General features: G+C 38.4%; 1 pseudogene; it reads right to left on the minus strand.

Moving 5' to 3' along the window:
• The window catches only part of LOC122136978, a 140,712-nt pseudogene that overhangs the window by 67,340 nt on the left and 47,622 nt on the right, over positions 1-25,750 (minus strand).

Below are 25,750 nucleotides of genomic sequence, written 5' to 3' on the forward strand. Positions count from 1 at the left end.
ATAATATTTTAAATTACTACCTTAATGAGTTTTTTGGTTTACATTTAAATTTACTCATAACTCAACATGTAGTGAACACAACATAAAAATAAAAAGACTTAACCATCAATAGACAAAACTCTAAATGCACAAAACTACATATTCCACAAAACTACATCATGTTTTAATGATTCATGTTTACATGAGTATCAGACGTGTTCTGTGTAATCAAGTCACTGAAGGGAAAAGGGATCCTTCAAATGTGATAAAGTGTTTTATAAACTGATATGAGATATTTTTATGTCATTCTTGATCAGAGAGAGTTCAGGAGGAGTATGATGATGTCATGAGTGTCAGTGAAGATGTGACAAACCTGTCGGATAAGTTACTGTAACCTTTTTGTTGTCATTATATTAACATCTTTATTTAGATTTGAATATTTTTCATATTTTCCCAGTTTTTAGACTTAAATCATGTCAAATACTGTAATTTGATAAGTATTTTAAGATTTTGTATTTAATAACAGATTATGATGATGTGGAGGAGGAGTCAAATTTGAAGTCAAATGTCTAATCTTACCTTTTAAACCACAAACACAGTGACAATCAAAACATCCTAAATATAAACCCAAATGACCATCAGTGATGTAACAGCCCTCAGCTTTTTCTGAGTTCATGAGTGGATAATGCCTGAAAATATACTTGCATTTATTTTGGATGCGATAAGTAAACTTTCACAATAGAAAGAAATAAGAAAATAACAATCAGCTAAAATCAACTGTATCAACTATTATTCTGTGAAAAACGTTTAAAAGATATATTTTTCCTCTATACACCATATGTAATAATATAATAACAATATATTATGACTTAACAATGCTTAACAACAGAATATTAAAGTCCCAGTGCAGCTCATGTCATATTCATCAATATAAAACAAGCACAGCTGCCTGTTGTGTGAAGCCACAGCAATTTCATCAATACATAAGTGCTGCAGTCATAAATAAAACCAAGGTAAGGTTCTTCTACATTCTGGTATTCTTTTGTTTGGAAATTATCCTTACCTGCAGTACTTAGTTATTCAAGCTACACACAAGTTTATGAGATCCTCTTCATTGATGACAAACAACATTATGGAGCAGCAGGTTTCTTTTTTCCATTTTATTATATCTAATGTTAATACGGTATACACTCACTGGCCACTTAAACTGTTCGTTAACACAAATATCTTATCAGCCACTCATGCCTTACTGCATTTAGACATGTAAGCTGAATGATTAAGATAATAATCATTACATGATAAATTACATAACCAGCAGAAGTAGTGGTTCTGCCCCTAAGAACGTGATTTGTACTGAGGGGGGCCGGGTTTTCACATTGCTTAGAGCCCCTAAAATGTCAAATCCACACCTGGCCAGCAGGTTAAGTTGGTCAGGCTTTTTGTATTTGCAGCTGTTTTGAACATGTTGAAAATCAAATAAATTTTACATTAGTTACAGGAATTATTTTGACAGATGTTAAGGTTTCATGAAATTTCCCTCATAGTCTATTAAACCTTATACAAGGTTAAGCCTTTATTTACTCGAATGTCCTTTTATGCCATTTTACAATTTTACAGAGTTGAGTTTATGCTATATATTTTGTTGAGTTTGTTTGTTGATTTTGTTGAGAGTTGAGTATATGATATATTTATAAACTAATTTTGGACATTTTCAGTTTGTTATCAGTGCTTTTATGTCATCTCTGCAGGTGTTTGGCTTTGATGCTGTAAACAAACTGGAGAGTTTCCTGTCTCCTGTAAATCAGAAACGTGTGTGTGTGTGTGTGTGTGTGTGTGTGTGTGTGTGTGTGTGTGTGTGTGTGTGTGTGTGTGTGTGTGTGTGTGTGTGTGTGTGTGTGTGCATCAGCATTTACATTTTTGATATAAATTCCCCTCAGTGAGGCGTCTTGATGTATGGGGAGGAGGAGTTCATCAGCACTGACAGTTTTGATATATATGGAGAAAATCAGAAACGCGTCCTCTGATTTGTCACTGAAGTTGTTTGATGATTTCCTCTGTTGTGTCTAATAAGGTAATAGCGAGTGTGATTGGAGGATGTTGGGCCTCTTTCTCTCTCATTAAGAGGATGCCTGTAATTCTGTATCATCAGAGCGGAGAAGCTTGTTCTGGGAGTTGAGTTAATCATGCTAAATATGATGGGAAGATGCCTGATGTTCATTTTACTGTCTGCAATTGTAATACTCATCACACAGCTGGTAAGTACACAAATTAAAAAACAAACAACAACAGAGAGAGGGGATGAAGAAATGTTACTTTCTGGAATTGGTCAGAATATTGAAATATTTTTTTTATTTTGCTTCAAGATGTTTGATTATAATGTAGCGTTTCAGATGACAATATTATTATTTATTAATTGACAATATGCATCTCTTTCTCTCTCACATTTGTTTAAAATATTAGACCGTGTGAATGTGAGGCTGGTTGGTGGTCACAGTCGCTGTGCTGGTAGAGTGGAGGTTCTTCATAGAGGTCAGTGGGGAACAGTGTGTGATATTTTCTGGGATTTGGCTGATGCTGCAGTGGTGTGTAGAGAGCTGGACTGTGGAGAACCTGTAGATGCTCTGAGTAATGCAACCTTTGGACAAGGATCAGGGCCAATCTGGATAAGTTTTGTCAGATGTTTTGGTCCAGAATCCACACTGAAGGACTGTGTATCAGGAGGATGGGACCAAAATTACTGTGATCATTCTAAAGATGCTGGAGTCATCTGCTCAGGTAACATTTGCACACTTGTGGCTACACCCAAGTTTTTCTGTTCATATTGTATCTAAAGTAGTAATAGTTTACAACATTTTAGACTGATGCACACAATGTGCACAAAGATAAGAAACATATGGTAAAAAAAACGTCCAATACCCAGAAGCCAAAATTCTGTCACAAATTTTAAATGTGTGATAGATAGTGTATAGTGAACACTAATAAGATCATTTTCTTTTTTGCATTTCATAATTTCATCTTTAAAACATTCATATTCTATTCCTGTGTAAACACATTTATGCCACATTTGTTCATCATTAACAGTTATGCACATATGCCTTTGAGATGTAGCTTCAGAATTATCCCCTGTCTTGCCTTGAGAAATAGTTACATTTTTACAAAGCAAACTTCAAATTTTAACACTCCTGGTTAAATGTGCAGACCCATGTTGGTTAGTTAGTTTAGTAAGCCTACTGTGGGTTTGCTGTCTTTATCAGTTTGTCTAAATATATGTTCACATGTGTAATGTTTAATACAACTACAGTTGAGGTCAAAAGTTTACATTCCCCTTTCAGAATCTGCAAAATGTTAATTATTTTACAAAAATAAGAGGAATCATACAAAATGAATATTATTGTTTATTTATTACTGACCTGAATAAGATATTTCACATAAAATGTTTAAATACAGAGAAAATAATAGTTGGATTTATAAAAATGGCCCTGTTCATTCTTAATACTGTGTTGTTCCCTGAATTATCCACATCTGCACATCTTTTTTTGTTTAGTGATAGTGGTTCATGTGTTCCTTGTTTGTCCTGAACAGTTAAACTGCCTGCTGTTTTTCAGAAAAATCCTTCAGGTCTCACAAATTCTTTGGTTTTTCAGCATTTTGTGAATTTGAACCCTTTCCAACAATGACTGTACTTTTGAACAGAATGGAGGTGTGCACATTTTTCTTATTTCGCCTAAATATCATATTTGTTTTCATTTAGTACTGCCCTTTGGAGGCTACAGAAGATAGTAACATGTTTCCCAGAAGAAAATAAGTTAAATTTACCCTGATCTTCAAATTCAAAAAGTTTTCACACCCCGATCTTAATGCATGTTTTTTTTCTTCTGAAGCATCAGTGAGCGTTTGAATCTTCTGTAATAGTTGCATACGAGTCCCACAGTTGTCCTCAGTGTGAAAAGATGGATCTCAAAATCATTCAGTCATTGTTGGAAAGGGTTCAAATACACAAAAACGCTGGAAAACCAAATAACTAATTTAAAACAACTAATTTAAGATAACCTAAAACAATCATTACATAAACCCACATATAAAAAAACCCATACCCATCAACAAGTTACCAACAAAAAGTATTAAATAAAGAAATAAAAAAAAAATAAAAAAAAACACAAATATAAAACACCAAATTCTAAAATAAACATGAATCCTCAAAGCTACAAAAGGTGTTTAATTTTTTTTTTTTTTTTTTAACAGACATCATAGCAGCTGGGTTAATAGGTTATAGAGTGGGGGAACTATGACGTCACTTTTGTAGGCCGATCAGCTGTTAGCATCACACTGGTTCCCTTGACAAAAAGCCAATAGTATTTTTCCATAGGCTTTTGGATTATCGCAAAAACAATAAGATCTATGTTTTAACCATATGTCATGAAGCTTACACGTTTTGTCCATCAAGATAATCTTCAGCCTACATAAAAAAGCGCCAGAAAACTTAAAAGCTAAACTTAGGCTATAAACGAATACAGAACCATGGTCACTCACTTTCAATGTCAACACTATGCTTCCAGCAACTTTTTTTCAAAATTTATTTTAACATGTTCAGTGAAAAGGATTTACTGTGTATATGAATTTTAATCCACACATGAACCTTTTCATATAAACTGCAATAAATACAAAACAAGAGCCAAACTAAAGCTGAAATGAGAAATACGTCAGTAATAAATATTATAGTGAATAAATGAAATAATCATAACTAAAGGACATAAAGCACGTATTTCTGTACATTTCGAAATAAGGCACATTAAAAGTCAATAAATCCTTGATTAATATGAATATTTTGATTAAAAACATGTCTCAGTGTGTAGAGTGAGCGAGTTTTTGGATATGGTAAATTTAAACTTATTTTTGTGAATAAAGCACCACATTTCAGCTATCATTTTCTTAGGGTGGGTACACAAAATGTTATTTTATCCTTGTTTCTAGAAAAACCTTCTAACAACTTCACGTGGCAGTGAACATTTGATTTTAACATGGCTTTAAGCACTCATTAAATTTTCACTTTCACCGTGACTTATCATCACACGCTTGAGGTATTCAGCCAATCACAATGCACAGGATAGCTGGCCAATCACAGCACACCTCGCTTTTCAGAACGATGAGCTTTATAAAAATCAACGTGTTTCAGAAAGGTGGGGCATAGAGGAGGCACAATAATGTACATTATGTGGAAAATAATGTGTTTTTTGAAACCTTAAATTATTAACAAGAGTTATTAACACATTGCATTACTCCAAATACATAAAATAATGTTCTTTTTAGCAACGTCATATGACCCCTTTAAAAAAAATCACAAACTGGTGTGCTTTATGTTGTAGAATAAAACGTGAAAGTATCTTGAGCTTGTGTGAACCACGGACCTTATTTAAAGGGGATTTAATTCAACTCCCATTTAATGCTAACTCGCTTTCGGGTTTTTGCCTGCAACGTGACATCATAGTTCCGCCACTCTATTTTGGCTGCTTTAAAGAGGTCATATGATGCGATTTCAGTTTTTTCCCCATTTTCTCTTTGGAGTGTTACAAGTTCTTGGTGCATAAAGAAGATCTGTAAAGTTGCAAAGACTAAAGTTTCAAATCCAAAGAGATATTCTTTATAAAAGTTAAGAGTCAACAACACCCCCCTGAAACGGCTCATTCTAACATGCTCCCACATCTCTACATCACTATGTGGGAAGATTTGCATAACGCCACCCAGATGTTCACACAAAGAAAGAAGGCATAACTTTTATTCTCTCTGTTGCCGCCGCTGCCCATGTTGTGGAGTCGCTGTGTGTTTCGTTGTGAAAGCGAAACTACTTTGTTTGACCTTCCAAAAGAGGACACGACTAGAAATCAGTGGTTAAGTTGTATTTCAACATTGTTCCAGAACAGTTCAACCCAAATATTCAGATCTGTGCAGTGCATTTTATGGAGGATGAGGACTGTTTCCTGAACCAGCAGCCTGCAATGCGTTTCTATAAAGTTGGGCAGTTCAAACTTTGCAAGTCTGACACTTCTGACTCACAGCCTGTAAGTAAGTTTTTTATATTTAAATAAATTGCCAATGATGATTGAAACGCGAGTTTTGATTAGTAAAGTAGGCTTGTTGTTTGTTGTTTCTCAGATCACAAATGCAGACATGGTTTTATGTTTACACAGCGCGATACGCAACGCATAAAAAGACAGTATAAGTCATTATAATCAGTAATTGTGTCCCCACTAGATGCAACAAATGCCTCGTTTGTAATGGGTTTTATTGTTTTTGTCTCGTCTAGTGATGTCCGGATCATGAACGAATCTTTCTATTTAACCGGATCTTCTTAGTGAACTGGTCAAACCAGTTCACCAAATCGATCTAAATCTTTTGAAACAGTTTGCATCTCCAGTATGCACTAATACACAAATTACTTAAATTATTCGGTTTATAAACGTACCTTACACTCCCTCTGATGCGAAATAAACCAATATCCCGAGTTATTCAGTTACTCCTAACAGTACATTGATTGAACTGCTAAAAGAGACCGATGATGGGATGTGCACGAGCAGAGCAGCTGGACAGAGTCTTGTGTTGCTGGCCTGGGAGACGGCATAGTATGTTAAGGGGCATAACATTTCCGTCACACGCTTGAGGCATTCGGCCAATCACAACGCACTGAATAGCTGGCCAATCAGAGCACATCTCGCTTTTTCAGAACGATGAGCCTTGTAAAAATCGACACATCTCAGAAAAGCTGGGCATAGAGGAGAAACAATAATGTACATTAAAACACATTGCATTACACCAAATACACAAAATAATGTTCTTTTTAGCAGCATCATATGACCCCTTTAAGAGCTGCTGCTGCTGAACGTGACGTGGATCTGACACGCATCGTATTTTCTCACAACTCCTATTTCCTATCCTGACCCACTTCAAGTCTTAAAGTCTCTACTAATAATGAGCTGATGAGTTGAATCGGGTGTGTATGATAAGGGGGACAGTGCTGGGCTGCTCCAGGACATCGAAAACCACTACATTTCAGAGACATGTTCTTAAAGAGCAGGTCATATGGTATTTTAAAGTGTCCTAATATTGTGTTGGAGTCCCCTATGGGATCAGAATCCCGCCTAAAGTATTGCAGTCACGGATAAAAAAAATAACAAGCGTGAAAACAAAATTTAAAAACGCAATTAAAAATATATTGCACAAGATTTAAAAATGAAAGCAATGTTTTCAGAATAGCAAACAGTGGTCAACGGATGAAAAATAATAAGCGTAAAATCAAAAATTAATAACGCATTTTTAAAAATTAATAAGCATGAATCAAAACATATTGTACAAAATTTTATATTAATGCTAAATTGTCTGACTTGCGCCCAAAATCATGTTTTCCTTGGTTATATTTCTCTATTTTTTTCTGCTTTCAGATCATTTCTGCTCATATTTTTATTTTTTGTATGCTGTTTTTCCCTCATGTTCTGCGCTTGCTTTTCCAAATGTTGCGGTTAGAGTTTCATGTAAATCAGGGCGGGCTTAAGCGATATTCATTGGTACACTAGTTCTAGATTTACAGCTCCTCCTCTAGCCAATCAGATGAAGGGGGCGGTGACATCACCCCAACGCGCCTTATTAGTTGTTCAGTGTTGTTCACTTGTACAGGTGAAAATGGACAGCTGTCAGCTGGGAAACATCTTTCCATACAGGACACCTTTACATGTGTCTGCCTCTCACTGTTATATGCCTGCCTGGCGATCCATTAGCGTTGAATGAGCCGTCCTAGTGACCCGTCGTGGTTAACCTGTATTTATTCGCCTATGGCCACATCGCGAAAGGAAGCAGCCACAATTACCACCGGTCTCGTGAAGTCATTGATGTGCCTGACTCGCCCCATACCTGACTGATAATAAGTCTTATAGTTATTATACACAGTTTGCTGTATATTGCTCATAATTGTTAACTGTCTGTAGGCAATATTTTGCTCATTTCTTGTCATGGAATTTTTTTCATGTGCAGTCATTAAATAAGGTTGATGGTCTTGTAAGATTTATCACATTTTGTGTTACTCTGAGATTATAAAATAACACACAGTTAATTAAGCAATATCACATGAGGAAGAGTGTTTTCCCTGAATATCAGCTCCATTGAAAATCTTTATTGAACTGTAGTATAAAATCAATATAACAAGAAGTATATTTTGAGTTAGTTTAATATTGTACCTATTTTCTCATTTTGTTTGATGAGGAGTCCAAACAAAGCCACAGCAGAACAGTGTCCCTCAGACAACACGCAGCAGCCTTATATTGAATGATTCACTTTATTCATCACTGAATGAATCTGCCGTTTGAATGAATGATCTAATGTCTTACTCTAAAGATACTTGCCGCCACCTGCTGGCTGTTTTACTTTCATAGTGTCGCTGTATTCTAACTTTATATATTGAAAACATTATGAAAGTGTTATGCAATTATGTAGCTTGTTGCATATGTTGCATAGTGTTTATGTAAAACAAACACAATTTGCAAATAAATCGTGTATATCAAATCCACCTGGCCTCTGTAACTGTCTCCTCTGCAGCACTATCGCTTTCATTGATCAGTAGTCAAATCTAGCCTATAGTCAATGCAAAATATTACATTAATTTATTAATAATTAATTTACTCATTTAACGCTAACGGATCGCCAGGCAGGCATATAACAGTGAGAGGCAGACACATGTAAAGGTGTCCTGTATGGAAAGATGTTGAGGTGCACTGGAGTGATGTCTTCACCTATACAAGTGAACAACACTGAACAACTAATAAGGCGCGTTGGGGTGATGTCACCGCCCCCTTCATCTGATTGTCTAGAGGAGGAGCTGTAAATCTAGAACTAGTGGACCAATGATGTCGCTTAAGCCCGCCCTGATTTACATGAAACTCTAAAGGGGCTGCAGAGCTGGTGCTCAAGTTAAGAGAAGGCGAAACTCCTGGACAGGGGTGTTCTGGCCGCATCGAGGAGAACGATTCCGGTGGCTGTAACAAATCTTTTATTCTCCGAGCTTTTTATTAGTGAGAAAATTGCTTTTATGTTCCTTAACGGAAACGTGCTTCAACGGTGGAAAATGAGTTTCTTTTGTATCAGAAATTGAGCTGTGATCCTGTTTGCCATTACTCGATGTTTACTGTGATGACCAGTCGCCGTAACACGCGATCTCGTGGGCTTCAGCTGTTGGTCAGTTCGCCCCCAAGGGGCTCCGTCACAAACTGTTGTGATGCTGGTGGCCGACCCCTAGGATGCTCCATTTGCAGTGGCTTACTATTAACAAATTTTACGTTCTATTTTAAATCTTTTATTCTTAGAGCTTATTTATTAGTAAGAATATTAATTATAGTTACTATCACACGTGGCAAGAGAAAATGACGTTTTTCACCTGAATGAGCTCTGCTGGTTGGCAAATCTGTTACTGGGATGCCCCGATTGGCATACAACGTGGTGGTGGGCTTGCTGTTGTGCAGCGTGAAGTTTCATATCAAGAGTTTTACGTTTTAGACAACATATTCAAATTTGCGCTCTATTTGCTAAAAACAAAAAATCATTCCAAGTATATCAGACAGCCACTGTTTTGCGTCTTATGAGGTAACATGATAGTGTTTCGTTCCTGATATGAACACACACCACACAACATTATTCGGTTCAACACGCATTGACTCGTGGGTACGTATTAAACAAGTGACGTTACGCTGCCACAAACTGAACTGGATTTAAATTCACATTTAAGGTTACCATTGTCATTTTTTTTAAACCAAACAGTTCAAAACTTCGTGATCAGTTTTTCAAACTGTTTTATGGATTAAAACCGTCAAAACATTATTTATTAATTTGTCTCCTCCAGGTGAAAGTATTCCGTGTCCCCTCACATTCCCATGTAAAACAGTAGTAGTCTGTTACATCTAAATGGCACTTCAGATGCAGTTTCTGTTTTCTCTGCATTGCAAAGATCAATTTTGTTTGATACTGTTGCATTTGCTTGGTAACAGCCCAAATGCAGTGTGCTCTCCCCTGACTTAAAAGATGGTGCCCCGATAGCTTTTGTTTTATCCAATCTTTTTCGAGTTTCAAAAAAAACAAAAAAACTAACCTCAGCTGTCAGCACACTTAGAAATACCTTCTATCTAGCTATGATAACACATGAGGGCAAAAATTTGTCTAGCCTTTCGTTATCTATAAAATTATAGAAATCACAGAGATATCATAACTTTTGTCGATATTATATAACCCTTTTATTTAAAGAATTTAAAAAAAATTTGATGTGCCGCCCCCCATTTACGTGTGGCCTCCCCTGGCCACCGCATTAAATTTTTCCCACTTTTTGCGCCACTGGCTGTTGTGCGGCATGCATATGTTCATCTTGTAGAGTGATAACAAATCTGAATGTAGGCTTTCTAATGTTTTTTACAGTGTGTTAATGCTCAAAGTAGGCTCTTCTAATGTTTTTTACTTTTGACTTGCATATTGATGATTTTACTTGTAACAAAGGTTTTAATTATTGGGGACTTTGACTTGCATATTGATGATTTTACTTGTAACACAGCTGCTAATCTTCTTTCTATTACTGATTCTTTTAATTTTATTCAGCATGTTACTGGACCCAAGCACATTAAGGGCCACACCCTGGACCTTGTTTTTTCTCTTGGTCTAGATATAGTAAATACACGCGTGGAAGATGTACATTTGAGTGACCATAGCTGTGTGTTTTTTAATATTAACTTTCCTCAAGATCCTCCATCCCAGAGAATTATGACACAAAGTCGGATTATTAATCATGATACTGCCGAGAGGTTCTCTGCCTTGTTTGACTCATGTTCTGTGATGGGATGCACTGACGTTGATGAGTGTAGCGTATCTGGCCTGAACCAGACAAATTAAAGATTCGATCGGGAGCCTGGTTGAAACATGAGCCGAATTCCACAGAAAGGCAGGATGTTGTAAATCACTCCTAGCACCACAGTCTGAAGCAAGATAACTAACCAAAATCTTTCAGAGAACAGCTTTTCTAACATTAACACCATTAGAACAATTATTGACAATTTCAATTTATCTAGGCTCCACGGAGAAGAGATTGTCAAATTTGGGGCAAGCTAATCCAGACTGATGGTCAAGAGATGCACAAGCGTTACCATCACATGTAAACCCATGATAGTAATCATGATCACAAGCTCTTTGGATTGACTTCCCCCCACCTCGAAGGAAACCAGACTGAAATTCCTAAGGAGACCTGTTAACCTCTCTGGTCTTCACAGGACATATCCTTACTCCACAGAATGGCCACAGAGAATGCCTTCCAATGCATATATGCACCAAAAAACCGAACTCAAAAAACACTTCTAAATGGATATCAGTCCATTGCTTAACTCCATATCATACATGTAACCCCACATTTGATTATAAATATTTCTAATCACTTATTGTGTATGTCTTTTTAAAATAACTCTTGAATAGCTTAAGGGATCATATTCATGTTTTAGTATGTGTGTGTTCGAATATTCTTGCTTGAAACGTTTCCTGACCATCAGTTATTTGTCAAATGTATGATATTCTTGTTATAGGAATCATGTCCAAATTATACCCTGCAAGAGCGGGAAATTCGGACCACGTGCTTGATAAGATAACATATGATTTTATGAATGGGTGGGACAAACAATGCAACACCCCGAGAAAAAAGACAATATCTAATTGGTCAAGACAACATTTGAGGTGTGGCCAAAATGCCAGTTTAAATACTCAGGACACCATCAAATTTTGCTGTTAGCCTTTGCTTTTTTAGCTTTTGCTTTTAGTCATGCTTTTAGTCATCACTTTTAGCGTTCTTCGAGCACCGTTCCAGCGTGCTTCGGCCTGCACGCCTGCTACTTAGCCACGATGAGAAGAAACACCACCTAGTCTCATCAAACTTTACTTCTTTTCTTTTACTTTAGTTTCTTTTCTTTTTCCGTTTGAGAGTTTCGTGTTCTGAGTTAAGTTTTGTAACGCCGTGTCTCCGAGTCTGACCTCGCGTGCCCGTCTGAAACTACAACCCAGCCCACAACTCCGCATCTTCAGCCTACGCCCAACCACGGGCTTCCCAAGACGTCACTTCAACGACTACTGAACTTCCAGCCAATCAGCAACTTCCGGGAAACCCCCTTTTCAGCGACAACAAAGGGAACCCCGTTACACAGGCATCACAAGTAACGTACCTCCAGACTCTGATCTGTACTGGTGTATCTAATATAATTTTAGGGGTTAATTAAGTGACTGATGGTTGTTCATGTCTATGCAATTTCACGTATTGCTGTAAACTTGGGATTTCACATTTTCATTCTCTTAAACTCATTCTTCCCTAACTTTCTATCTTCCTGCATCTTAAAGAGCTAAGGGTTACCTTGAATGAGATGCTGAAAAAGGTGAGAACTTGCTATTTTTCTCAGCTTATATCCTTGAATAACCACAATCCCAGAATTTTATTTGATACCATTAATAAAATAGTTTCTCCAACTAGCCCTCAAACAACTGTGTTATCCAAATCTGACTATAATGAATTCCTCCACTTTTTTGTTAATAAATCAGTGATGTAAGGGCAAACATTGTACCATCATTGGCCCAGAACTCTGCCAGTGACTTGTCTCCTGCTCATTGTTGGTCCACCTTTACACCTGTGACATTACATGACATCACCTCTCTGTTACATTCTATGAAATCGTCATTTTGTCCTATGGATGTTGTCCCCACTGTGCTATTTCTACAAGTTTTTGACTCCACTGGCCCTTGTATTGTTGAGATGCTTAATTCTTCACTTTTAACTGGTGTCGTTCCTAGTTTTTTAAACATGTTGTTGTTATGTCTGTACTTAAAAAAAACAAATTTGGATCCGCTACAACCTAAAAGCTATAGGCCAATATCTAAACTTCCATTCATGTTCAACAAAACTATAATTATTTATTTTCTTTCAGAGTCAGACTTTGGAGGTTTCTAGAGCTGCTCTGGTTATTTGAGAAATTCCAGACGTGGATTTCAGTAAAAAACGCTGTCCACAGAAATGCAGGTACTTAGAGGTTGTGTGTGAGATTATGATGTGGGCTGACTGTACAGGTGCTGGGACAGCTGCTTTGTGACAAAGGAGACACTCAGATGTGGACACAAGGAGATTCAAGTGTAGGGAAATGAATCTCTGATTCACTTCTGTCCAACATCACCATCACGTGAAAACAACTGTTCTCATGACAATGATGTTGGACTGGTGTGTACAGGTATGTGTTGACTGTTTCAACATGAAAGATTTATTTAATTTTGATAGATCTCTTCCCATTTTTTTCCCCTTACTGTTCACAGAAATGATAAATGTGTGGTTGGTTAATGGAAACAGTTCCTGCAGTGGGACAGTGGAGGTTCATCATAGAGGTCAGTGGGGAACAGTGTGTGATGATGGTTGGGATTTGGCTGATGCTGCAGGTGGTGTGTAGAGAGCTGGACTGTGGAGAACCCTGTAGATGCTCTGAGTGATGCTCAGGTTTTGGACTCGGATCACACAAACTGGATGAATAATGCAATGGGTACTGGATCTGAGTCAACACTGAAAAAGTGTGGTGTGATCGTCCATTGGGGTTTTCAAAGTGTGTGTCAGAGCAAGAGTGCAGGAGTCATCTGCTCAGGTAAACTCAAAACTTTATTTTGTTGAAAGAAAGAAAAGAAAGTAGTGCATGTTTTTGTTCGAAAGGTTTAATTCATAACTCATGGTTTTTTTCAGGCGTCAGGCTGGTTGGTGGTTCCCGCTGCTCTGGGAGGTTAGAGATACTTCATGATCAGACGTGGATGTCAGTGTGTGACGCTGTCTTTGACCAGCAGGATGCAGAGGTTGTGTGTAGAGGAGCTGGACACTGTGGGGCTCCTGTTACAGGTGTGGGAGCAGCTGCTTTTGGCAAAGGAGACACTCAGATGTGGACACAAGAGATTCAGTCAGTGCAGAGGAAATGGAGTCTCAGATTCACCTCTGTCCAACATCTCTGCCACACAAATACAGCTGTTCACATGATAATGATGTTGGATTGGTGTGTGCAGGTTTGAGCAAATTTCTTTTACTTCACTGAAATCTTATGTCAAATCTTCTGACTCTTTGTATGAAAGATTTTTTCTCTCTTTATGAGATTTTCCTTACTGTCTCGTTTGCTCTGTTCATAAGTATTACTTCTCCTTCTTTCTTTTTTGAAAATATTCAATAAACAGACCGTGTGAATGTGAGATTGGTTGGTGGTCACAGTGGCTGTGCTGGTAGAGTGGAGGGCTCTTCATTAGAGGTCAGTGGGGAACAGTGTGTGATTTTGCCTGGGATATGACTGATGCTGCAGTGGTGTGTAGAGAGCTGGACTGTGGAGAACCTGTAGATGCTGTGGGTGATGCTTATTTTGGACCAGGATCAGGACCGATCTGGACTAATCGTATGATGTGTACTGGATCAGAGACTACACTGAAGGACTGTGGATCATTTCAGTTGAATGAATATGACTGTAATCATGATACAGATGCTGGAGTCATCTGCTCAGGTGAGTTGTTCTAAAATGTAACCTATTACATAACTGTTGATCCACATGATTTATATCTTAGTTCCAAAGATTTATATAATTATATTAACACCAAGTGTTGGCAACACCGAGGTCATAGATTAAATTCTCAGGGAATGCATGAACTGATAAAATGTACAACTTGAAAGCATCTGTAAGTAGCTTTTCTATGTGCATAAATGTGTGCCAAATGCATAAAAGTACAATGTAAATGTAAATCCAAATAATGCAATGATTATACAAAAAAATGCATTAAGTACCGTACACCTTCAGTGTTTGTCTGTGTTGTCTGAGGCCAAGACTAATGATAGTATCAGTAGTTCATGTACATTCACAAAAAAATATATATGTATCATAGTTTAATAACATTTGTAACAATTTGAATGCACATAAAATAATGATCAGTCAGCATTATTGAATGGAACAATAATGTCAGTAAATGTTATTGCCAAAGTTATTATAAAGTCTTGCCTTTTTTATTTTAGATAAATGTGGTTGTTTATGATAACAATGGTTATGGAACTTTTATGTTCTGTCACTACTGCAGGAGTCAGACTGGTTGGAGGTTCTCGCTGCTCTGGGAGGTTAGAGATACTTCATGATCAGACGTGGATGTCAGTGTGTTGGACGCTGTCTTTGAACAGCAGGATGCAGAGGTTGTGTGTAGAGAGCTGGACTGTGGGGCTCCTGTACAGGTGCTGGGAGCAGCTGCTTTTGACAAAGGAGACACTCAGATGTGGACACAAGAGATTCAGGGCAGAGGAAAGGAATCTCGATTCAAAATGTGTCCAGCATCAGAGAAACACAGCCTGCTCTCATGATGATCACCAGACGCTTCAGTGTGCAGGTAAGAAGATTAATATGAGAGCAATTAGTAGCATAACTAGGATCATATGCGTCCCATTGCACTTGTTGTGGCCCTCACCACACTCACAGCTTCGAAGAATGAACTAAATTTCATAAAAATATAAAAATATATATATATATTTCTATTTTTAGTTTTGTCTACTTTTTGATCTGTTTTAGTACTTAATACAAAATTAAACAAAAATAAAATACTATACAATCCATCCTAAATCTAAATCTCTGTCAAAATCTCTTAAATCAACACAACAAAAGAGGCCATCCGTCCGACAGCTAAAGCTTGGTCAAAATTGGGTTATTCAACAGGACAACAATCATAAACACACCAGCAAATCTACAACAGAATGACTAAAAAGAAAAGAATCAAGGTGTTTCAATAGCCCAGTCAACGTCCATACCTCATCCTGTCTGAAATGCTGTGGCGCAACATAAACTGGAAGCACCCTGTAAAGAAGAGTGGGACCAAAATTCTCATTTCACAGACTGTACTACAGGCATCATCAAAAAATGACAAAAAAAACAATTATTTTATCAACCATCACTAAGTCAAACAAATAACACCCCTTAACAAAAAACAATTAATAATACCATCAACAAAACAATAAATCATTCTAATAAAATATTATAAGCAACTCTACCCCGGTTAACAGACCTGTTTCCCTAAGCTGGACATGCACACAGTAAAGCAGAGGTCTGTGACACAAAGAAAAAAAAAAAGAAAAACCACTCCCCGTTGAAGATGACTAATCCTGAACTTAGGATTACCGCGTCTGGAACAATCCAAGTCCTTGGCTGTTCACCTACAAAGCCAGGAAAAAAAAAATCTCAACACAGAATCAGTGTAGCAGAAATCACACAGAACAGTGGCTTTAGGTTGAATTCGCAGGGGCACCGATGAACTGAGGAAATGTGACTCTTAAAAGCACTCCCAGTGCGTGCGGGTTTCTACATGTTGCAAAAAGAGAACCACCATGCACAAAATGTATCAGTCTGTGTCAAAGGCATTAAATCACACATAATCGCAATGATGGTTTTTGCAGCGGATAGTGCATTTGAGTGGGTGGTATAACCGGGTCCATTTCCCAGTCTTAAAGTTTCATTCCACAGAAGACAAAGATAGTTTCAGTCTACTCTGTACTAGCCATCACAAAGGAATATAGTCATCCATACCAACCTTCAACCACTGGGTTTGTAAAATTTGTCTGTGTGCCTGAAATATGGCAGGAGGTCAGAAGCATTACTTTTTTCCATATGAGTCAGACATGTCAGGAGGTGCCTTTGGGCCAAGCATCAGTTATTAAAGTCAGATGATACTGTTGTCAAGATAGAGAAATGACCCTTCTTTGTCATAAATCCGCAAACACTGGTTTTCAAAGAGCTGCTGGTAGGCCTTGTGGTAAGCCTCTCTGGACCCGTTTCCTCTTGGCTCTTTCATACGTTTGGAGCGAGTCCTGATCCAAGTAGGGTCGTGTGTACCAAATCCTTCCACTTCGTAATAATAGAGTGCACTGTGCTCTTAGCATGATAAAAGAATTTGAGGTGTTTTTTTTATACATCTCCTGACTGTGTGCCTCTCCACAAAGGTATCCTGAGAGCGATTCTTTTGACCAGTGTCTTGCCACCCAGAGTGGACATTGTTTGATTCCGTTGCTCTACCAAGGAAAGATATGCTCCAGGAAAATGTTTCCAGCATGCTGAGCTAAACAAAATGACACGCTGATCACAGTTGATTGAAGCAGATGGATTGGTTACAGTGACGGAATTAGACTGGCATTAACATCGCGACACTGTTATCCGGATGTTTTAGATACACATGGAAAAGACAAGTGTAACCATTCGCTTCTATTTGGACTGTTATTTGACTCAGCAGTCCTGGTCGAGGGTAGTCGAGGACACATTGTGATTGGATTATCAGTGTATGTAAATGCGTTATAGCCAATTGCGGCATTCGGCGCGTCGACGTCAGCAAATTTTTAACCACTCTTGTCCAAAATTGTATTAGGAAAGATGGAGAATTACCAGGTGTGCCAGCTCTAGTGTGCGACCATAGACTTATTTTGATTGTACAATGTCCCGCAACTTAAAAAAATTTCAAAAGAACAACTCCAAACATGTCATGTCGACTTTGAGACTGGGGGAAAGGTAACAGATCTGATCCGATATTCAGTGAAAGAAAGTCAGTGATGTTACCAAGTGTAAAAGCAGTCATGTCCTCGATTGATGATAATGATCGATGCTAATGCCAAGGGTAAAACACAGCCACTGAGACTTGTGATAGCTACACTGATTGAGTTTGGCTCCGGGTGTTTTCCAACATGTTTTTCCAATATAACGACCAATGTTGATGTTATTATCTTTCAATTGGAGAATATAAGTTGCACTGAGTAAATACAGTGGATTAAAACAAAACTGTGTCATCTTTATGGATCAGGCTGCAAAGCAACAAAAATGTGATTAAAAGTGGGGTATTCTTTCTCTGACCCACGTAATTTACTGTATAATGTAACTCCTGCAGAGATGATAATTTTGTGCCCCAATGATTAAGAAAAATAAAGATATGAAATGACTTTGTAAAAACATGCTCATTATGAACTTATACAGCTATCTGTTTTAACGTGGTTTTATTCATCAGAATTACATTACCCCAGTCACAAGAATAATAAGATAAAGAGGAATAGACAGTAAATTGCCAGAAAAACAATTATTAGTACAAAACAAAAAGTATTTCACAATGAGTCCACTTTTTAACATTACAGCAAAAGTAACATCCTATGCTTATTGTCAGTGCGATTTCAACCTGTCCATCTCAAGAAGCATTTAGCAGAGAGATCACAAGGAAAAGACAAATGAGATTTTACCAATGTGAAACTCATTTCATGGGAAATTCAGATTAAAAAACTTTAATACGGATTAATTAATTTTTTATGTATAGATTTAGGAAACACTTGAGGTTATTAATTAGTGTATATAAGTAATTGCATGTAACATTGCATATCTAGAAACTGTTGGAAAATCCACAAACAGCTCACCTTCTGCTCCACTTTTTATGCAAGTTATCAAACAGGCCGCATACCGCTCCAGCACATTGCTGATGGCGTCTAATCTTTGCTATGGGAGCGTTCGAGAGATACTCATGATCAGACGTGGATGTCATGTGTGTGCCGCTGTCTTTTACCAGCCAGGATGCAGAGGTTGTGTGTAGAGAGCTGGGACTGTGGGGCTCCTGTACAGGGCTGGGCGCAGCTGCTTTTGGCAAAGGAAGACACTTCTGATGTGGACACAACGGAGATTCAGTGCAGAGGAAATGAGTCCTCAATATTTCATTCTGTTCAAATATCATCCCTCACAACAATCACAACGCACCTTTGACAAACATTGTGGGGACTGATCTGCTATGGTTAAGGATAAATATTCAGCATCTCTTCATTTTGTTTTGAATTCTAGGTCATGTCTTAGATTTAAGAATAATGTGATCAATCTAATGGACAGCTTGGCTTAAAGAATGTTTTCTGTATTGTGTCTGAACTCTCTGTACTTCACTCAGGTTACCATGATCTCAGGACTTGCATTGCAGGCTCAGACACTTGTTCAGGAAGAGTGGAGCTTCAGTTCCTCAAAGAGTGGGGCATTGTGTGTGATGCATGCTGGGATATGAGAGCTGCCAGTGTCCTCTGTTAGACAGCTGAATTTGTGGGATGCTGTGTCCTGTTGTGGGATCAGACTGGTTTTGGAGAGGGAAGTGGTGAAATCAGGGCTGATGTGTTTGATTGTGACGGGGGAAATGAAACAAAACTCTCAGAATGTTCCATCTCTTCATGGAGTCGAGCTGAATGTTTCCACAGACGAGATGGTGGAGTCATCTGCTCTGGTAAACTTTTTTGACTTTGAGCAGCATTATGTTACTGAAAACTTTTTCAGACTGAAAGATTAATGTATTTTATAAACACTATTTCAAACTACATTTCTAAACATTTCAGATTCCATCAGGTTCCTCTCTGGCTCTTCATGATGGTTCTGGTGCGGTTGTCTGGAGAGAGACACGTGTGAGGGGGAGCTGGCTAAGTTTCATCCATCAGGTCTGGAGGAGAGTTCTGGTGGACTCCTGGAGTCTCACTGAATCCTCTGTGGTCTGCAGAAAGCTGGGCTGTGGCTCTGTGCTGAACTTCTAAGGCTCGTCTTCTTAATCCAGTCCTGAACACAGTCATGAGTGTGTGATGACGGGCTTCCCCCAGTGCTCTGGGAAGTGAAGTCATCTGGGGGAACTGCAGCTCTCCACAAAACTCTCAACTGCAGCTCCACACAACAGTGTACATCACCTGCCTTGGTGAGAACAACAACATCTGGGCAGGATTCTTCAGTTGTTCGTGATAAATAATGTGTTTTTCTGTCTCTGAATATCAGGTCTGGGGTCCATCAGGATGGGGGTTCTGGGGGAGACTGTTTGCAGGGAGGCTGGAGGTTTTTTCACAGCGGCTCATGGGGGGACTGGTGTGTGATGACTCCGGGATATTAAAGATGCCCATGTGGTGTGCAGACAGCTGCAGTGTGGAGTGGCCCCCAGTAACCAGCAGGTACCAGCCTGGTTTGGTCTTGTTTCTGGACCCTGATGGCTGGATGAGGTGGAGTGTGCGGGGAATGAGACGTCCGTGTTGTGAGCTGCTCTTCTCAAGGCTGGGGTAAAACATGACTTGTCAGCACAAGGAGGATGTAGGAGTAGTTCGGCTCAGGTTAAACATGCTGCTAAAATTGTGTACAGCTGGAAATTAAGTATAAGGTTTTACACATTTCAAACTTCAAGTGTTCACAATGTTCACATTTTTCAAATTTGTGATTTTAAAATTGACATTTTTATCGTAGAGTTTAAAGAGCTCAGGGTTAACTGCGGGCTGTGAAGGGAACTGTGGAGGTTTGTCTACAATGGATCCTGGGGGTAATGTGGTTACAACCAGATGGACAGAGACCACAGTGAGTATGCTCTGTCAAGAGCTGAACTGTGGAAGATCTGGTGATTGTCTGATTCTACCCCAAGAGGGACAATCAGGTCCTCAAATCTGGCTGGATAAAGTACATGTCGACCACGTGATTCCTCTTTCATGGCAGTGTCCATCTTCACTCTGGGGAAGACTACCTGTGGTGACAGTGACGTGGCAAAATCATCTGCCTCAGGTAAACAGATGTTTTCCATCAGTGAACAATACATGAGTTTATCCCTGTTAGGTGCTTGAGAAGTGGTGGGAATACATTAATAACAATTTAATTGTTGTTACAGAACAGAGTCCATGAGTCTCTCGAAAGCTCTCTGCGAGTGCGTCACATTCTCCCCATCAGAAAACAGTGGTCAGGTAAGTTAATTTAAAAACATAAACAACCATGGAAAATTATGACTGTTGGAATGCACCCCTCCCTGTTTGAAAAAAAAAAACAGCATATGCGTTCTTTTCGTTAGGTATGTTTTGAAGCATGGTAGATGGTAAAAGCTGGTCATTAGTTTGTCATGAGCTGCTAAAAAGTGGGTTATGATCTGGTCCTGACAGGGAAACAGTTTTTTCGGCTAAGCTTAAACCGCTTCCATGACCAGCTTTAACAGCTTCAAACCAGCTGCCAAGTTCAAAACATAATGGAACCACAATTTCCATATGCTGTTTTTAATCGAACAGAGACATAGGACAATGGTGTTTTGTAATGAGGAAACCGGCAGGGATTTCATCTTGGAAGAGACAAAAGATCACACACATACTCCTGTTGCAGAATGCTGCGTTTTCTGTCAGTGCCTGCTGGTATTACAATGTGTCGAACTCTTTTGTGAGTGTGTGTGTTTTAGGGATCATGGTTCCTCTCAGGCGGAGTGGAGGGGATAGGGCCGGTGATCTGGGAGGCTGGAGGGTGTTCATAACACTGTGTGGGGGCGTGCTACTGTGAGATCAGTGGGGACATTCAGCGATGCTCAGGGTGGTCTGCAAGGCAGCATGGGTTGTGGAAGCAGCACTGAGGGCGGAATGGGAATTCAGTCTTTGGTGCTGTGTTGAAGGTTGTGTGTGGATGAACACAGAGTCGAGTGCAGAGGAATGAGAGTCACTGTGGGGGACTGTCCTCTCTCCCTGAAAAACCACCACTGACTGCTCCCACCAAAGAGCACGCTGGACTCAACACCTTCAGGTCACAGAGGACAACATACTGAGAAATAATATTTATTTTTTTAAGACCATTTTCAAGTATGTAATATTGGTATATTCCGAACATTCATAGCTTTGAAAAAAAACGTGCGTGTGTCTTCTGTTTTCACAGTGTGACAGATTTGTCAGTGTCCCACTTCTCCTGCCACAACAACACCCTTCTCCTCCAGTTGCGCCTCCAGTGCTCTCAACATCAGTCTCTCCTCCACAACTATCGCTATCCAGCAGCGTTTCTCTCCGTCCCCCCAGTGGCTTGTGATTGTTCTGGGAGTTGTGCTCGTACTGCTCTTAAGTGCCCCTGCTTATACTGATTCAGCAGAACAGAGTGATGAGGAGAGGGTAGGAGAGCTCCAGAGACGTTCAGAGTGTGTCTTATTCAGTGTGTGATCAGTCATTGTTGTGTGAACTGTGACAGCATGTTTGTCTGTCTGTTAACACACTCACAGCTCTCTCTAAGAGGACACACAAGATTAAGACTGGAGCGGTGTCTGGAGGAGATTCAGAACAGACCCACGACCAGACACAGTCTCTTCTTCTTCTCTCTTCACTCAGAGGGGTTAGGTAACTGTATTAGTATTGGATTTGTAGTCATCAACAGGATAATCACTTATCAGAGGGATGAGTTGAATAAATCACACTGATGGTTTGGGGACCTTGAGTGTTATTTGGAAATTATAGTATAGTGTTGAGGTGTTTAAAGGAAGTGGGGGGTTTTGGCAATTTGTGATTGGAACATCTGTCTGATGGTTCTACTCCATAACAGGAAGTTTCCTTTCTGGGAAGAACAGCTTCTGGGTATGAAGATGATGATGAGCTTTTCAGGTGGAGTACTTAATAGTAATGTCCACCCGTACTAAACATATGTACTGTATGTTGGGTAATGCTATTTAATTAATGGAAAAACATTCGAAAACACAGTCTATAGCAAGTTATCTTAGCAGAAATTATATACACCCATTCAACACATAATTTAGCATAATTTATAATCATGGTTTTAATTTATTTATTGTATTATAATTCATGTCATTTTTAATTTTTTTTATTAAAGCAAAATCTGCAGAAAGAGCCACACCCTGAATACCATAATGATTTCTCCAGCACTAAAGGCCCAACAGGTGCAGTGACTTCAGCTGGGTTTCCTCTTAACCTTTTGTGCCTGTGAACAGTAACCTGTTCTGTTTATAGATTAGTCAAGGGTAGAAGGGCTTATTTCATGCAGATGAAAATGAGAATGTGAGGGACAGACTTACAGTCTTAAAGGGGTCATCGGACGCAAAATTCACTTTTGTTGTTGTTTGAACATAAATGTGTGTTGGAAGGGTGTGTACACATCCATCCATAATGATAAAAAATCCACCCATGTTTTTTTTTTAAATCCCTATTTTAATCTAATAATGTGCCCCAGCCTTGGCGGCCAAAATATTACAGTCTGCTCGTCACACCACGGAAGAGAGGGGCGGGGTGCAGGGCGGATTTCACAGCAACACTACCATTGAGAAAATTTAACCAAAGTATGTTATAGACTTTTCATTAAGACCCTAAAGAATCATATCAACTTGTGGAAAATGGGCATCCGATGACCCCTTTAACAGTGGCATGCACTGTACAAAGGTTCTAGATCACATCATTTTCAAAAAGTTTTTTGATTACTGGAAGTTTTTTGGAAAGATGTGTTGTCAGTAGAACAATTGGTATGTTGATCAACAATAGTAACAATTCAATACCCTTTACTTCTATCCAGTGGTTAAATTGTAAAAAATATTTCAGGGGGGGTGGAGTTCCTGTAGCTAACTTTACATAATGATTTCACAAAATTTGAAATAATGATTAATTTTTAAAAAGGTTTTTATTTAATGAAAAAATAGCCTTATTAAATTAACTTTTATTCTTTCTGGTGCCTGAAATGGAGGAATTTTGGTCAATATTTTGCTAAATGTGTTTTTGTGCTGGTAGGGCTGTCACCTTGGCTGGTTTAGGCCTGTCATGGGATAAATAATGATGACAATAAAACTGCCAGAAGGTGGCAGCAAGTCCATGATTTAATAAATTATTTATTGATTCATTCAAATCAAACGATTTGTTCAAAATGGGTTGATTCAATTAGAAACGAAAGTGAGTCCCATCTGAATGGACTGTTGAATCACTGGCTCACTCCATTTGTTCAAAATCTGATTCATTCAAGGAACGAAACACCGTGCTGCTATATTGTTATATTGCACTGTTGTATAAAATTAATAGCACATTTGTGATCGCGCACGTGCTGATATTCAGAAAAGTACATTGCTTATGAAATGAATATAAAAAATAAAAAACTCATACATGGGGTATTTTTTTTCTGTTCATTGCTTGCTTGATTATAAGGGCATTCTTACTGTATTCTAACAGGCTTCATCACGCAGTGAATGCTTTTGGACTGTACACCGACGTGCTTTTTGTTTGGTTTTTTGCATAAGTTGGCGACCGCAATAATGTTAGTTCTACTATCGTCTCTTCAAATCCCTCACCAGTCACCACAATACAGCACAATAATATTAATATTTATTTTCGGGAATGTCGTTAAAGTATAATCAAGGAAACAAAATTACCTTTTTCTGTACTTTCTTTTTAAAGAGACCTTCAAAAATTGCTTTTTAAATGCAAAAATTTTGTGCGAAAATGACGACAACTTGCTGCTTCTGCTGTGAGCAGCTTGGTACAATACCGAGTCCTGATTGGCCGAATCTCCACTATTTAGTTTTGTGCATTATCATAAAATAGAGAATTTTACATTGTCATTTGTATGCTCATTTTACCGTACTATACACAACATTAGTATTAATCCTAAGGGATGGTGGGGGGGGGGGGGTTACGAGGGGATCTTTTTTGTAATTTTTTTTTTTTTTCAAAACCCCAGGGGGATGCCACGCCCTCGCATCCCGCCTCATCCGAGCCCATGCTTCTATCCCATCTTTCTCTTATGTCCCTGACTAATTCCTGTTCTCTCTTTGTTTTTTAACTCATTTAGAAAAGCAACAAACCACACCAGAGAACTATGATGATGTAATCACTGTTGGACTGATACATGCTATAAGGTTTAGTTCTTTATACTAATTATTTCTACCACAGTTTTGTAGTGCAACATATATATATGTATATATATATATTTTAATTAAATGTATGCATATTTTCAATATACAAAATTTTGTTCATTGCTTTTGGATATTATATTATTATTATTATTTTTCATTATTATATGTTGTAGATTCGACTGATACCAGGAAAACTATGATGATGTCATCATCATCTACGACAGTTTCTCCAATGTTTATGAAAGCAGGTGTGAGGATTCAATTTCCAGCCTTCAAAGCAGACAATTGGAACAGAGTTGAAATAGGTTTTATTTATTTTCTTCAGAGATTGTGCAAATAAGGATGTAGTCCAGTGGTGTCCAAACCTGCTTTGGAGGGTCGTGGTCCTTAGAGTTTAGCTCCATTTGTCCTCCCACACACCCTGTCTGGAATTTCTCGTGACTCTGAAGACCCCTTGATCAGCTGGTGGTTTGTGTTTAATTGGGGTCAGGACAACTAAACTCTGCAGGAGTGGTCTCCAGGCGCAGGATTGGTCACCCCTGAATATATGTCTATTTGTTCATGTAATTAATAATAGCACCTTTATACTCAGAGGCTGTTAAGGAGGAGTATGATGATGGAAGAATGTCAGAGAATATATGGAGTGACTTGTTTGGTACGATCTAGTTACATACTTCATTTAGTCTTTATATCACTTTAATATGATCATTTCCTGGGTTATAAAAGCTCATTTAAATTTAGCTATTTAAGGTTTGTAGTGGTTTTTATCATGCATTTAATGTATGTATTGATTCATGAATCGTTCTCTTTGTTTCTTTCTCCAATAACAGACTATGATGATGTGGAGGAGGATCCAGGAAAAAACAGGCAGGAGCTGTATAACTCAAACCTCACACACTGCCTCTAAATCCTTTTAAAGCTTTTAAAGTTTTAGCAATCTTACTGTATGGTGTTTCAGTTGCAGGCTAACAGTGTTTTGTTACATTCTGTACTGAAATATACAATTGCAATTTTTGACTGAAAAAAAAAAGAGCATTGCTGTCTATGACCTTTTCAAAAGGTGCTTGACTTTTTCCAGATGCTTTTA

Source organism: Cyprinus carpio, chromosome B4 (genome assembly GCF_018340385.1).
Source record: "Cyprinus carpio isolate SPL01 chromosome B4, ASM1834038v1, whole genome shotgun sequence".
NCBI lineage: Eukaryota > Metazoa > Chordata > Actinopteri > Cypriniformes > Cyprinidae > Cyprinus > Cyprinus carpio.